This window comes from Saccostrea echinata, unplaced genomic scaffold, assembly GCF_033153115.1.
Source record: "Saccostrea echinata isolate AGI-Se365-2 ecotype Australia unplaced genomic scaffold, CSIRO_AGI_Sech_v1 ptg000030l, whole genome shotgun sequence".
NCBI classification, from domain to species: Eukaryota; Metazoa; Mollusca; class Bivalvia; order Ostreida; family Ostreidae; genus Saccostrea; species Saccostrea echinata.
Genome location: NW_026889779.1, coordinates 23,532,661 through 23,547,731, shown reverse-complemented (window position 1 = coordinate 23,547,731; position 15,071 = coordinate 23,532,661). Strand labels below are relative to the sequence as shown.

Below are 15,071 nucleotides of genomic sequence, written 5' to 3'. Positions count from 1 at the left end.
TACAAACTTTTTGAAATAGATATATTAATATAGTTATCAGGAATAAAAACATTGTCCCATGTGGTTTTTTGATCAAGAAATGTTAATTGCATCGTTAAATGAGAGATCCGTCAGAATGACGAATATCCTGACCACGACAGAGTAAATTAAGCTATCCCTCAATTAACTAGGGACCTATATTTGAAATAGAATTATTAATTAAATTATCATGTACAAAAGGGGAATTTTGTAGACCTGTATAAGCTCTATCGATCAAAAATTGTTAATTAAACCGTAAAATGAATTGTTGTTTTAAAAGACACGTCTAATGGACTTCCTGATTAGGACATAACAAGCTTACTTTTTTCTCACTCTAAAAGAAAGTAGATTGCACATTTCGGAAATTGGTTCTGTTCAGTGATGTTTGACACACATTAAAAGTAAAGGGAGAATAAAGTTTTAAATTTAATTACGTAAATTACAGGTCTTTGTAAAAAAAAAAAATAGGTAACCCTATTCTCTGGATGCTTCAGATAAGAAACTCGAAATACTATAAATAAACTGGCATTTAGAAAGAGTCGTCTATTATCAAAAGTAAAGAGAATATCAAAATAATTTCTTTTTCTACTTCATCATAACAGCAAATTCAATCTTGTAGATCATGATTTAACAACCTGCATTATTTATTATACTTCAAAAACAAATTCATTCATAGAATTAAGGAAAAAATATAGTTTTTGTAAAAGTAATAGAGTTAAATGACTTTAAGTTCTTCTTTTAAAAATATAATTGTATGTAGTTTCAAGTAAAGAAATGTATGGTGTCCATTAAAGTGTTGCTTCATTTTTTTCCTAAATGTATATCAACACATTATTACTTAATGAAAAAATATATCCTTTCACTTTTACTTTGTCACTTTCACTTTTAAACCTGTATCCTCTGTAGTACAGAGTTTTGCCTTGAACTTAAATACCCTTAAATATGTACAGAAGAAATCAAATATGCGTGTCACGTAGTATTTAACTAGGGAAAAGGACAATATCTCAAAATTGTTATTATCTATAAAATGATTAATGATGACGTACACTAAATTATTCTAAATTATTATTAAAGGCTTTGTCTAAAAGGAAAATTTGATATGCATAATTAAACCGTATCCGTATAAATACAGATTTTCTGGTCTATATGAAAGAACACTGTTAGTAGACACACAGAGATTCTCAAAATGCTGCGACTGTTTCTGATCCTAGCTTTGTGCTTAACTGCTGTGATGTCTCAAAGTAAGTGTAGTTCTTTTAGATCTACAGATTGCCTAATTTTTGATTTGCATTTACAATTTGTTCAATTTAGAAAACAAAATAACCTTTGGTATAATTTGATATTAAATAATAAATTAACAAAATAGTTCTCTTTTTTTTATATATCATAAGAGTTTACGTTTGTGTATATATAAAGATAAAAGTAAATTATTTGTAATGTTTTTGTAGGAGTTTAGTTATTAGGTTATGAGATTGTCATTCTCATCATATTTAAGACTAATCATATTGCATGATATAATTTATTTTTATTTAAATCTATATGCAAAGAAAATGGCAATTTTATGTGTTTTTAAAATGTGAAGTGAACAAATTTACATTAGTCTCTCTTTATATTTAAAGTGTTCGGAAGAAGATGGGGCAATAACGACTGGTGGAACAATAACGGATGGAACAACAATGGATGGTGGGGAAACAATGATTGGTGGAACAATAATAACGGATGGTGGGGAAACAATGACTGGTGGAACAACAATAACGGATGGGGATGGAACAATTAACTGGTGAAAGCCTAAATTGAAGCAGCTATCGTGGAAAAGAACTAGTTGTGAAAAAAGACCTTGCTAGAACAGTCATATCAAGGGGTCTAATGAGTGGACTATAATTATCGGTATTCTATTAAAGTGGAACAGTGGTGTTTTTTTTTTCCGGAAATAAAATATTAAAAATGCCTAATCTGTGTTTGTAACGAAAGTATATAGAAAAATATATGTGTATTTCCTGATATTGTGCCAAATCTCTTAAATGTTTTTCACTTTATCAGAGTTTCAAATTTTCCCCTTCTATTTCATCTTCATATTCTTTCTTTTTATCATGCATAGTTACGCTATTTTGAGAGAATAAGACCTTGTTCGATTTACTACTATGTCGTAATTAATTAGCAACAATTCGTTCAATTATGTAAATCGCCGACTACACCCGATAGACCAGAGGAATTACATAGGGGCCAAAATTCCACGTTACACCAGGTTTTTTGAAATTTGTTTATGCAAAACTTACAATAGTTTTCCCATCTTTGTTCAAATCAATGTTCAAAATCCATGTAATCAAAATGCAAAGAAATGGCTTTTTTCACAAGCCCTATGGTTTATGAAGTATCGTCCCTCTTAATATATATCATGCTTGGTGGTAATTAAGAAGAAAAATTGGGGAAACGATGTCTTCTTGAGCTATTAAGTTATAATAAGTTCAAGAATTAAAACTATAATTTGAATCTTATCTATATTTTTGAAAAAATTCCAAGGCTATAATGGGTTTTTTTCTTAACAAAAGATTTTAAACAAATCTGTCATTTTAAAATTCCGTTTGAGGCTAAAATAACGGAGGATATGCATAAAAGGCAAATTGAAATACATCAATATTTAGTACAAATCGGAATTTTGTTTCAATTTCTTGTGCAATTTGATATTTATTTTAACATAATTCTGTGAAATATCTCTAAAAAGCGTTGAAGGTGGGGGGGGGGGGGGAGAGAGAGAGAGAGAGAGACTTAGGCCTTACTTAATGTACTTAAAGTATTATTCTAAAAGATTTGTAAAAATCTTATTATATACTGTAATAAAATTAACAAAAGCTGAAATACAATTGGATCTCTCACATTTGCAAACCTCCATGTTAAAAATGACAACATACTGGACTCTTCGTGTGTGGTTGCTTGTGAACTTGTGAACGATGAGATGCTTAGCTATTTTTTCTTTTAATGAATTCAATGAATTTCACATTTTGGTATGTAAATGACGATATCAAAAATTGAATATTTTGCATTGACAAAAAAATAAATAACTACCTAAAACCGTCTTTATCTTACGTAGCCATAATAATGCCGTATAGGGGTGCTGTGTTTTATGCAGGAAATGAAAGACAAATTTTATGGTATACTTCACATGGAAAACATACTGAATAATGTATGTATTGGATAATGGGACATTACTAAAATCAAAACCAGTTCATACTGGTTATATTAGCTCTAATTGATTGACAGGTATGAATTTGACGTGACATAGTCCTTGTACAAAATTAAGTCTGTATAATTAAATAAATTTTAGTGCTACATATCATGAGGTAGGAATAAATACAAATAACTAAGACATTAAGCTATTTACCCATGTGATTTTAAATCTTCTTAATCCAAGTAAAAAAGTAATGTTTAATATCAAACAGGATAATTATATCTTGTTACGCACTCCTAGCAACTAAAAATTAACCTATTAAAGGTCTCTCTTCCGGAACAAGTAAAGGGATTTTCCAAGACAGTTACTTTCTTTTCTGGACAAAAGGCCAACAGTTTCTTCATATTTCTTATTCAACATCATCCCAAGTAATCAGACAATGCATATCCCTTCCATCTTTAAAATCTTTACGTGCATAAAGAAGCGTATGAAAAATAAATCTGTACTGTTTTCAGGACAAGTTTATCTGTAGGAGATTTCCTCAAATATTGTCTCGACTGTCACATTAGAGATCGAGATCACATATGTGGTCGTCAATTCTACAAAATCACATACATGTATATAATGACCTTTGATAGCTGTAAAACAGGAAAAATATTATCTCTTGCTTATGATGTGTTCAGTACATTATTTCACACAAATGATGAAAAACAGAGACATATTTTGTTTAAAAATTTAATTTAGGATAATGTAATTTATTTTTTTTTATCATTACAAATAATCATAAACTTTTCCATTGTGAATTTAATTTGTTAACATTGTCTTTTAGCATATACATGATAGGAAAACTCCTGATGTTGTCCAGCAAATCATACCTCCTAAAAAAGAAAGAAAAAAATGTTTCTTCACTGCTCGTTATCTCCACCTTTTTTATTTGAAAAAAAAATCTTTTAAGAATGAAAAGCAAACTGATCGATGATTAGCATGTTGAATACATTTTTAAAACTTTTGATTGAAGTTCATTGTTCATTTGAATCCCTTTAAATTTTATTTTTGAATACTGACAATCCCTTTTGCTATCACTTTCCAATGCAATTAGCAATGTATATATATATATACAAAGCACTAAAATGACCAACGTCACGAACGATAGAAATTGTCAAATTTTCTCATACAATCAGGTATAAAATATATTGACGTTTACAGTTATGATCTATTCATTTAAAATTAACACATGTATATAACACTTGTAGTTATATTTATATTTAACTATATCCGTAGGAACCAGGTAAGGGAAGTTGACGATATAAGGGTATCAATGATCTAATATACAGTCTACATCTTGCAAATTCTATGGTCGATACAATGACGTTGTTTACAAAAACAGTCTGTCGTTAGGTTTGTTTATTTTGACGCATTTCATATAAAAAGATGGGTCATTTTTTTCCTACTGAATTGACTGTGTGTTTCTCCATTTACCCGATCATGATAAAGGGTACGCGTCGGGTGTGACCTCTCGACAGGGAAAGAGTACTTCTCCACGGCATCTGATCCCACCTCTGATGTTTTAAAAGTTTGCTCTGCTGACAATTTGTATTTTTTTTATTTAACTCTTCAACATGATTTCGTTGTCTTCACTTTTCATGAAAAAGTTGAAGTCATCTCGTTTCTCATACAGTTTAGCTGTAAGTTGGTCATTATCGTCTATAGTCAGTAAACGCTGAAATATGAAACAATGTTGTGGACTCTGTGGTATCTTTTATTTCAAGCTCACTAGGATATCGAGTCAACATATGAATGAAAGTAATTGTTAATTGATAAAACGTCGTCGATATACATGTATCTGAATGTTGAGTTAAAACCCACAGCAGGATTTTTCTTGTTCTCATGTAGAAGCATTTGAATAAAGTCTGCTTCATAGGATTTTAAAAACAGGTCTGTTAATAAAGGAGCACAATAAAGTCCCATCGAAATTTTAAAAGACTGTTGGAGAATAGGCCTCCAAAGACTACAGAGATCTTGTGAAAGTGGAACTAAGGCATATTTTTAACATCAACCTCAGAGTAATTGTTTGAAGAATCAGCCTTTTTTTTTTAACAAATTAATTGTACATGTAAAATGACAAGTCAGGGGACAGGAAAATTCCCAAATTTTCATTTTTCTTGAAGATGCCGTTCTATGATATCAAAACACATAATCTTTAATTTATCACAAGGAAAAGCTATATAAAGTGTGGAAAAATTAGACGTTTTGGTGTTACTGACTTTGGGAAAAAAACTTGTGATTTCAATTTTTTTTAAAAATATAAAAGTTTTTAAAAAATCCATAATTTATATGATTTACACAATTTCACGAATATGTTGAAGCGTAGTGCGTCTAAGGTTATGCCTTCACAGCTGTTAATATTTTTGTGAGAAGTAAAAATAAGGGATTGGTAGGGCATTTGCTGGAACCTGCATGTACCTTGTTTGTAAGGACTTTCCTGAAGTTTAAGAATCCGGCACAGATAGGATAAATCAAATCCCCTGCCTGTCGTAATGTTGAAGTATTTGAATAGAGTCTGCTTCATAGGATTATAAAAACAGGTCTTTTGATAAAGGAGCATGGTTAAGACCATTTAAGGACTGAAGCGTGTTTCTGAGGAATTTCATCCTTAGAGAGTGAACCTTGGAGTATAACTTTGATTTTCGAAAACAAATTAAATCTAAGTTCTAGAAGATCGCAAACGAGATGGGCTTGAAATGTGTAGGTAAATCAAAGTTATGCAAGGATATAAATTCTGCTGTTTTACAGATCTATATCATAATCAGTGGATTAGGTATCAAACATAAAGTCAAACTGGTTATCTTTGTCGTATGTTCATGTGTATATACAGCTGTATAATCGATTCAGGAAAAAAAATCCTACGCATCCTGTCCCAGTTTTGGAGAAAAAATAAACTCATACATTTTTATCCTAGGCGACAGTTAATTATATCATAATAAACACCTGGAAAGGGGGGATAAAGAGGTATAGATTGTCAATCTATTACAATATGTAGTTCATCTTTATATATCTAAAAACCTTTGTCAAAGATGACCATGAAAAAAGATGTAAATGTGTACTGAACATCAATTGTATTTTTGGGTGCTATATGTTTCCTGATTTCAGTTCGATCTTAATATTATGCTAGAAGAAATTAAAATTTTGAAACTGATTTAAATACATGTATATTAATATTTACATGTATATATAAATCATATATAACAACTTTCAGATCGAAAACTGTAGTTTGGGTTCAGTATTCAACAGGGTCAACTTTCATCGCGTTTATGTCCTAAGTGTCGACATAATAAATTAACAAGATGTAGAAAATGACCCTAGGTATAAATTCCACGACTTTTAGTCTCAATTTTCAACCTTGAAAAGTCACCCCTGTTTAAATATTCAACGTTGAAAAATGAACCCCTGGTCAATTTTCAACCCGGGTTCTGTATTTGCTAATATTAAGAGTAGTGTATATCCTACAATGATTACTTACGATATGCACTGAAATCTATTATAATTATTTCTTTTTAAAGATGATTAAGAAATAAGGTATCATTTTTAAACATCTATCGGGCTTTATGGAATTTGATTTCGTGACCAACCCGTATTTATAGCCCGATAAATGTTTTAAAATGATACCTTATTACACTGTACTTATATTTACATTTGTGACTTATTCATATTTTATATTTGACTGATTATAATCTTTAACGCCTGAAACGTTTTATTTTTCAAACCCAACGGCACGTGTTTGATCCACTGATTGCGCGTCTACCCTTTATGACGTCACTGAGAAATTACGTCGAACGTTTATGACGCGAGGAACCCGTGTTTATACGGATATAGATAAGCCTTGCTTTTAATAGTGTTATATAAAAGAAAACATTTGCAAATGTAAATATTTAGAATTATATGTCAATTCTATTATGAAAACAATATATGAAATACTTGTACATGCATTAACAAAACCCAAGCCAACAAAATACTCTACTTTTTGCAATACAACCATTAAGTTTATTGGGTGGTTTTATAAATTTCACGATGACGTATACGTGATCCATTTTTTCTTTTACCTGATACCAGAGATAAAATAGACTGTAATTATTATTTAAAGAAATATTTGGAGGAAGCATCCTGAAGTTGAACTTGTCCTCAAAAGTGCAGATTTGTTTCCAAACATTTATCCATTTAAACAATGTGAAGATGAAAGTATCCTAGTTTTCTGATTGTATTGGAAGGTGTCGTAGCACCGGATAAAATCTTTCAAGGACTTTTTTTTTATCTCTAGCGATCATGGACACTTACATGTTCGTCCATGTTCAATCAATGTATTATTAAATGTCTCGTTTGATTTTAAAATGGCATTTACATCATAAAATCCGTAATAAAATCGTTTGATGATTTTTCCTTACAAAACTGTTTATTTTTTTGTTCTTCACTGGACATCCTATATAAAAGCCTGTACACTGGTCATACACCTGAGCTATTGACCATGATTCAAACTCTCCTTCTCCTTGCTGTGGCCGTTTTTGGTAAGCCATTTATTCATCTGACATATAAAACAAACACGGAAGATTTTGTAAACTTATAATCATTACTTTGGCAATGGAAGGACACTTTTTTTTACATGAAATTAAAAATAAGTTGCAAATACAAAAAGTAATAGCAAAGACGTACATTATTGAAGAAAACTAAATCGTGCTATTGAATGATTTTTCTAAAACTTATTTTTCTAGCAGTAAATGCCAGTGGGTACTATGGCGGTGGAGGTAATGAGGATTTTTATCTCTTTTTTTTTTTTCTTTAAATTTTTATACAGTTTATAAAATGTTATCTTTATTTTTAAACTCTGAATTTTCAAAAGACAGCTGTTTGGAAAAGCAAGGTAGAAAATATTCTTATTGATCACTAAGATCATGACAACAAAACATTTAAAAAAAAACTATATCACTTAGATATTAGATGAAATTAAACTTGCTTATACTCTTCAAAACAATTTTCTGTAAACGAACAGGATTTTTTTTACATATCAAAGATATGGTAATTGTGAACATTAGAAAACTTGATTAATTAACTTATTCAAATATAGAATACAATAAATATTTTTAAAGAAAAAAAAACGTTTAAATCACATTTAAATGGATCACACAGGAGGGATGTACGGCGGAATGGGAGGTTATGGTGGACATGGTTTTATAGGAGGATTTGGAGGACTCAGTAGTAATATATTGGGAGGAGGATTCATTGGAGGTGGTGGTTTTGGAGGAGGAGGAAAGATGGGAGGAATGGGCGGAAAGGGAGGATATAAATAAGGTGCATATCACGTCAGAATAGTAAGATGCTTTTGATTTCAACTAATGATAGTTTCAAATATTTTACCAGTGAACTAGCTATATGTATAGCAGTAACGGAAGTATTTATAATGTAGGTTTAGGTAAAATCATTTACATGTATAACAATTCATTTTTTTTTTGTTTCTCTTGCAGTTGACGTCTACTGTTCGTGTGATACATGAAATATAATTTACATTAAATTTTTGCTATTTCTTTGCATTTTATTTTTTGCATTAATATCATATTCTTGCAACAATATATCATCAAATTTTCAACTGATAGCTGATAATTAAACAAACATAGAACATGTGTAATGAGTACGTGGGGTGATCAACAAGTTCGCGAACTATCTCTATATTTACAAAACCACAACTCAGATCAGAATGAAATCTGGCACACATATAGACATTAATAGTTCTATAAATAGCAGATGTTATGTAATGTTTTGCTACGTGTTTGTGACGTCACAATGTGGAAATGACGTCAATAAGTAGGTAACTTGTGACGAAAAATGGTTGACTCAGTCGTACTCGAGCAACGAAGGGCTTAGCTGCAATAATGTAGCCCTCTCCGATTTTTTTTTATCTGATTTTTTCTGGAGAGGGCTACAATTCCACAGCATCTCTGTAATGGTGCAAATATATTTTTTAAATACGGGCGACTGCAGGCAAAATAAATTGTTTTTACATTCAACTTACTTCTAAAAAGGCGAAATTTTTATTCACTGTCAACAACATAGCCCGTTAAACGCGAAAACCAGATAAAATAAATCTGCTTGTTTACCAGTCGCTCTCATCAGAAGCCATGACAGTTCTCGCGTGATGCACTGAGACTTGCGCTTGAAAATTATAAATTACTTTGTAAAGTAGATTTTCGGGGTTACTAAATGATTATGCTGTATGGCATCATTAAATATTTATAAATAAAACTATTCCATGTGACATTTTTTCGTAAACAGCGATATTTATGCCTAAAATAAGGTATTCATACAGAGATCCGCTCCCTAGAGATCCCTAGTCTCATTGGCTGTCCCAAAATAAAATCGATCAAGGTCAGTAAACATGGCGGATAAATTCAAGTTGTGATGTTGACATACACGAAAAATAACCGATATATGGATTGTTCTGTGTATGTTTGGATTGATTTATGTTTTGCATAACTACATTTTTGGAGTTCAGGTAAGAAATGTCAATTAAATAGCCATTTACTGATAATTTAAGCCGAAATTTGTGCGGGAGTGAATCACTCCCGCACTTGCACCATTACGGAGATCCTTAGGAGTTGTAGCCCTCTCCCAAAAAAAAAAAAGGGAGAGGGCTACATTATTGCAGCTACGAAGGGCTGTAAAGTTTAATGTATATCTCGAGAATATCTTTGCAGTAGAAATGATAATTTGTACAAGGTTTATGAAGACAAAAGACTTACCAGAAGTTCAATCATTAATTGGATTGATTGTTTTAGTAAGGGTAGGGAGATGGTTAAAAATGATGTTTGTTCTGTTGCCCAGCGAAGGCAAACCGGTAAAAAGATGTGTCCTTAGTTGAGTAATTTGTTTTGAAAGATTGCCAAGTTACAATTAGGAAAATAGTTGAATATCTGAACAATAATATAATTATCAAATTCCTTAAATATCGTTTGCTTTAGATTTTAAACATATGAGATATGAAAAAAAGAAGGCGCCCATACTTTTTCCACATTGGATAAACGACGATCCCGAGACAGAGGACTCGGGATGTGATGGTCACCATGCTTATTCTGGGAAGGGATATCCTTATCCAACCATCCTATTGCTGAAATTTGGTCATTTCTGACAGATAGCCTGTTCTTGTTATAAAAAAAATAACTTGCATGGTAAGAAATATAAAACTCGGAAAAATCTCATAGAATCTGTGAACAGACCGCGTCGGAGCATGTCACGTGACCGCCTGAATCACCTGATTCGCTCATGGGCAGATCAATGGCAGATGTGCATTAAAATAAGAGAGGATTACTTTAAAATGTAATGAACACTGAAACCTCATTTTATTTCTTTAAGGAAGTAATTCAATTAGTTCGGGAACTTTTTGATCACCCCTCGTATATACTCCACTCTTCAAAACTTATTCAATAGATATGTCTTAGAGGTAACGGTTAAGTCCACTAGAAAGGAACTAGTACACAACCATACAACTTAAATTCTTAACCTGTGGCAATTTCAAATTATTAAATCGGGATAATTTTTATACTTCCGATTTTCCATAACACTAAACTCTATTCTAATAGCTCGAACTAGATATGGTTGAAAGCTGTCGTGTATTTAAGTTGTGTCAAAAAACATTATCAATATTTTTGTTTCACTACTTCTTTGAAATATATTCGTGCAGTAAAAAAAAATATATATGTCGAGGGGAATAGGGGTTAATGAAGAAACGTCATACTTTGGTATGATATAGGTAAAAAAAGAAGTAACGAACCGTGGTGGTCAATCTAAAGAAAACACCTGTAAATGAAAGAAATCAGTGAACACAGGGTATATATATAAATATAAATCTTGATGAAATATGGTGAAATAGAAATAAATTCTTACTGGTAATCCGTAAGTGTTGTTCAATTTTAATTCAAGGTTAAATCGTAGGGGTTAAATCCAATGCAATAAAAATAGAAATTCAGGTTATAATTTTTAAATCTTTGAATTCAAGTATGCGCTGTTGTTGATACATAAAATGTCAAATTAAGCTTTAATCTCAAAGGTGAAAGACCCCGTACGTTAAGATCAATAAACGAAGATATGGTACAAGTCTGATTGGTTTATACATGGAATCGTCGATTTAAGCATATTCAATCATTTTATGCTATTTTACCATTATTGCATTTATTTTCGTAGGCGTCACACAGAGGTTACATGTATCTCGAGAACAACAGGTAGGAAGCGCAACATTTTCCAAAAAAAAAAAACCCTTCTACTTTGAAGTTGCATGTCATTAGGAACACACAGATAAAACACTCAGCGATTGTCTGAACATTGAACATTTTCTGGCAAATGCGATTTTTTTTTAAAATTTCAAATACAGTTGATAAATGGTTTTATCAACTGACTAAGATAATTTTTAGAGGTTTATAAGCTATGCTGTGAGAGAGGATTAATTGCTTCATTTAATGATTTCTAAACCTTATCTTTAATATATTATTAAAATGGACATGTTTAATCATATTTAACTTAAACGGAAGTAAATCTTCTTACTTTCGATAGGAAAAAAGCGAACTATTTTTAATTTTTAATGATTAACACATAATATGAAAAAGGATAAAAAAAAATCTAGCAGGTAAAATTTTGATTTCTTAAAATCTTGTTGAATTATTTATACTATTTTCTTTGTAATTGTAGATTTTAAAATACGAATAAAACATTGTGTCTGAAAAATCAAGGAGCTCCAAAAACTGGAAAAGTAGAATGAAATATGAAGAAAACTAACAGTAATCAAGCTCCAAAGTCTATTGAAACAATGCAGATTTGGAGCATAGAAAACACAGACCTCCAAAAATATCAGAGGTGGGATCGGGTGCCATTGATGAGTGAGCATCCCCTGTCGACCGGTCACACCCACCATGTGCTCCTTGTCATGATCGGGCATACGGAAAAAAATCCGTAGACAATTCAGTGTGAAAATAATAGCTTAACAATTTCAAAGAAAAAGTCAATCATCATTAGACTTAATGATAGATTGTATTTCATGACAAGGTCATTGTATCCACTATATAATTTGCGAAATGCTGATTTTAAACGAAACTGTTGATGTTATTATTTCATAAACTTATTAGTCAATATTTTGCCCCGTTTTAGCAATTGTTCATACGTAGAGCTCTTGCTTTTGCTTATCGAATCAATCGGGAGACATAAATTTCATATGCAGGTGATAATGTTTATTGCTACATAAATAAGGAAAGTTGACGATAGAAAAATTGAAGTCATCACTTTTATCATAAAGAAAGAACGATTTTCCAACTATGTACAAAAATTAATAATTTAGTTCAGGAAGTTTGTTAAATAATAAAAAGTTTTCTGTGACAACCCTTGTTGGACCCAATATAATGTCAATACAATGGAAAATTTAAATAAGTAACTGCATTTTCACGTTATCTTAGTATATGTATATAAAACAAACCGATCCAAGTTTTAGCCCCAAATTATAACTGTATTTGTCTGGTTTCAACTTTATATCGAACACATCTAGAGGAGTTAATATTTAAGTGGTTTATATGATAAAGGTTATAAGGCTGGTCATCCTTTGGTATAAATGTACATTAAAACACGCTTATGGCGAACACTCTTATAATGAATTGACGCACTTAGAGCGAAGTGATTTTCATTCCTCGTGACTTTAAAATATACTTTGAACCTAGCAGATATAACAAATTATGCTGATAACGCAGCAAAATCATCCACCCCTGGCACTTCGTTGTAAGCGTATTTGACTATATATTTCTTTTGGTGAATAAAACGTAACCACGAAAATGGAAAGCCATTAAATTGTCTTTTCAATGCGAAAGGAAGCATCGAATCGTGCCTTGTAAAACTCAATTTTACTTCTGCTATCATTTATGAATTATGAATCCATATATCACATAATACATACTAAATATAGAAAATTTAAAATGTTACCCACTTTTGAATCTGAAACTTTACATGGCATAGTCGTTTATTCCATTCCTTACCCCATAAAAACAATCAAACAGACACACCCACAGGTTGTGTCCTTAAAAATGAGAATTTTATTTTATAAACTTGATAAATTTGATAAAAACTAATCAAATAGTGCATGGGATTAAAGGTCTTTATTGTGTAGCATATCATTTAATAGGGGTTTATAGGAAATGGAAAAACTCAGAAGAATATTCTCCTACATGAATCTTATTAAAAATTTTGGTATCTTTAAATATTACCTCCGCATTTCACAATATTTTATTTTCATGGAGACATACATTTTGTAACGAATATTGAATTTGAGGCCTTTTTCTAGATTATTTGATTTTAGATTTAGTAATTTCCTTTAGATCCTTTCTAAAAGAATTTGAATCGGTATTCTTAGTTTTCTTTGTATAAATATGTTATATATAACGATAGAACTAAAAGAATGAGATACGTTTATGACCAAGAGGCCACATGATTCATCTATTTTTAGCAACAAAGTGAACAGTGACTCATGTGATTGCATTTATTTATTGCTATCTTTAAAATCATTAACCTGTCACTTGCAGCGTTATTTATAGTTTTTGGGTTTGATCCTATATTGTTTTAATTGCAAATAATTAATCTGATATGGTGGGTCCTACACTACTACATATTAAAGTAGTACACATGAAATGCGTTTTAACTCATTTCTTATAAGTACACTAGAAAAAAGAATAATATAACTTTAATGCCAATAATTAATGATCTTTGTAAGAAAAATAATAAATTGTTACATGTTTTCGTCATATTTTGCAAAACATTAGAGAATCCTATATATTATTCTTTAGAGCCTACATTTTAGAATGTGTTTATGCCATCTACATGCAATATGACAGTCTGTTATTAAATGCCAAGTAACTTTTGATCTATTTTCAGTAGAGACCAGACATTTGTAAGAATTCTCCATTCTTTATACAAAACAAGGTCAAGGTCATATTTCGAGGTCAAAGGTCAAATAATTGTGACGTCATCTACTGATTCTTTTAATTTTTTGCATCAAATATTTTTTTAAATCGCCAAAATATCTGAAACTGCCTGTTCAATGTCCCTCATTTAGAGACATTTTAATCTGTGTTTTATTTCATTCATTCTGTTGATTTATTGTAAAAATTGAATTATACATTTCCTCTTAAGAGTACTTACATGTGACTTTTCAATTCCTTGGCAATGTATGTTCTCTTTTTATCACATTTTACTCAAATATACCAGTGTCAATATTATTTACTGCAATTTAGTAAGAGAAAGGTTGAATTTATAAAAAGCATCACTCAAATTTGCAGTAGATTGATCGGTATTTTATAAAAGATGCTTATTTTAAAGTGCAATGTCTGATTTCACATTTTCCTTACAGGGGGTTGATAGGCCATTTTACAAGATAAATGAGCTACAATTGTGCGGTTGAATTTCTTTCAAATTACATATAAAGAGAAATTTTGTATCCTGGAATACAATTTCAAAGTTTCAAAAAAAAAAGAATTTCAGGAAAAATATGGCTTATCTATTGTATATTACCTTAAATTGTCAATTGCATATCCGACTGAACATTTTGCAGATACAGACAAGAAAAAGTCATGAAGTCAATCTTGTCTCGTGTATTTTGTGTGTATGTTTAGCTTAATTCTAAAATTGGAAAAAAAAGTAGGTGATACAGAGTTGAAACATTGCTTTTTGAAAATTTAAGTTAAGGAAATCTTTACTCAATAGGAATTTTATGGTCAAGATAACTTTCTCGTAAATCAAGATGACTTGCTAGTTTTGTCGAGATACATGAACTTCCATTTCGACTAGTCAGGGTAAGCTATCACATTTTGTTGTGATA

At 30.8% G+C, this 15,071-nt stretch overlaps 1 long non-coding RNA gene across 1 annotated transcript; it reads left to right on the top strand.

The window, feature by feature from the left end:
• Positions 1 to 1,174: 1,174 nt before the first annotated feature.
• On the top strand, positions 1,175 to 1,970 carry LOC133196579 (uncharacterized). The gene is made up of 2 exons (XR_009722380.1): positions 1,175 to 1,259; positions 1,638 to 1,970. It is a non-coding gene; the product is annotated as an uncharacterized LOC133196579 (long non-coding RNA).
• The last annotated feature ends 13,101 nt before the right edge of the window (positions 1,971 to 15,071 follow it).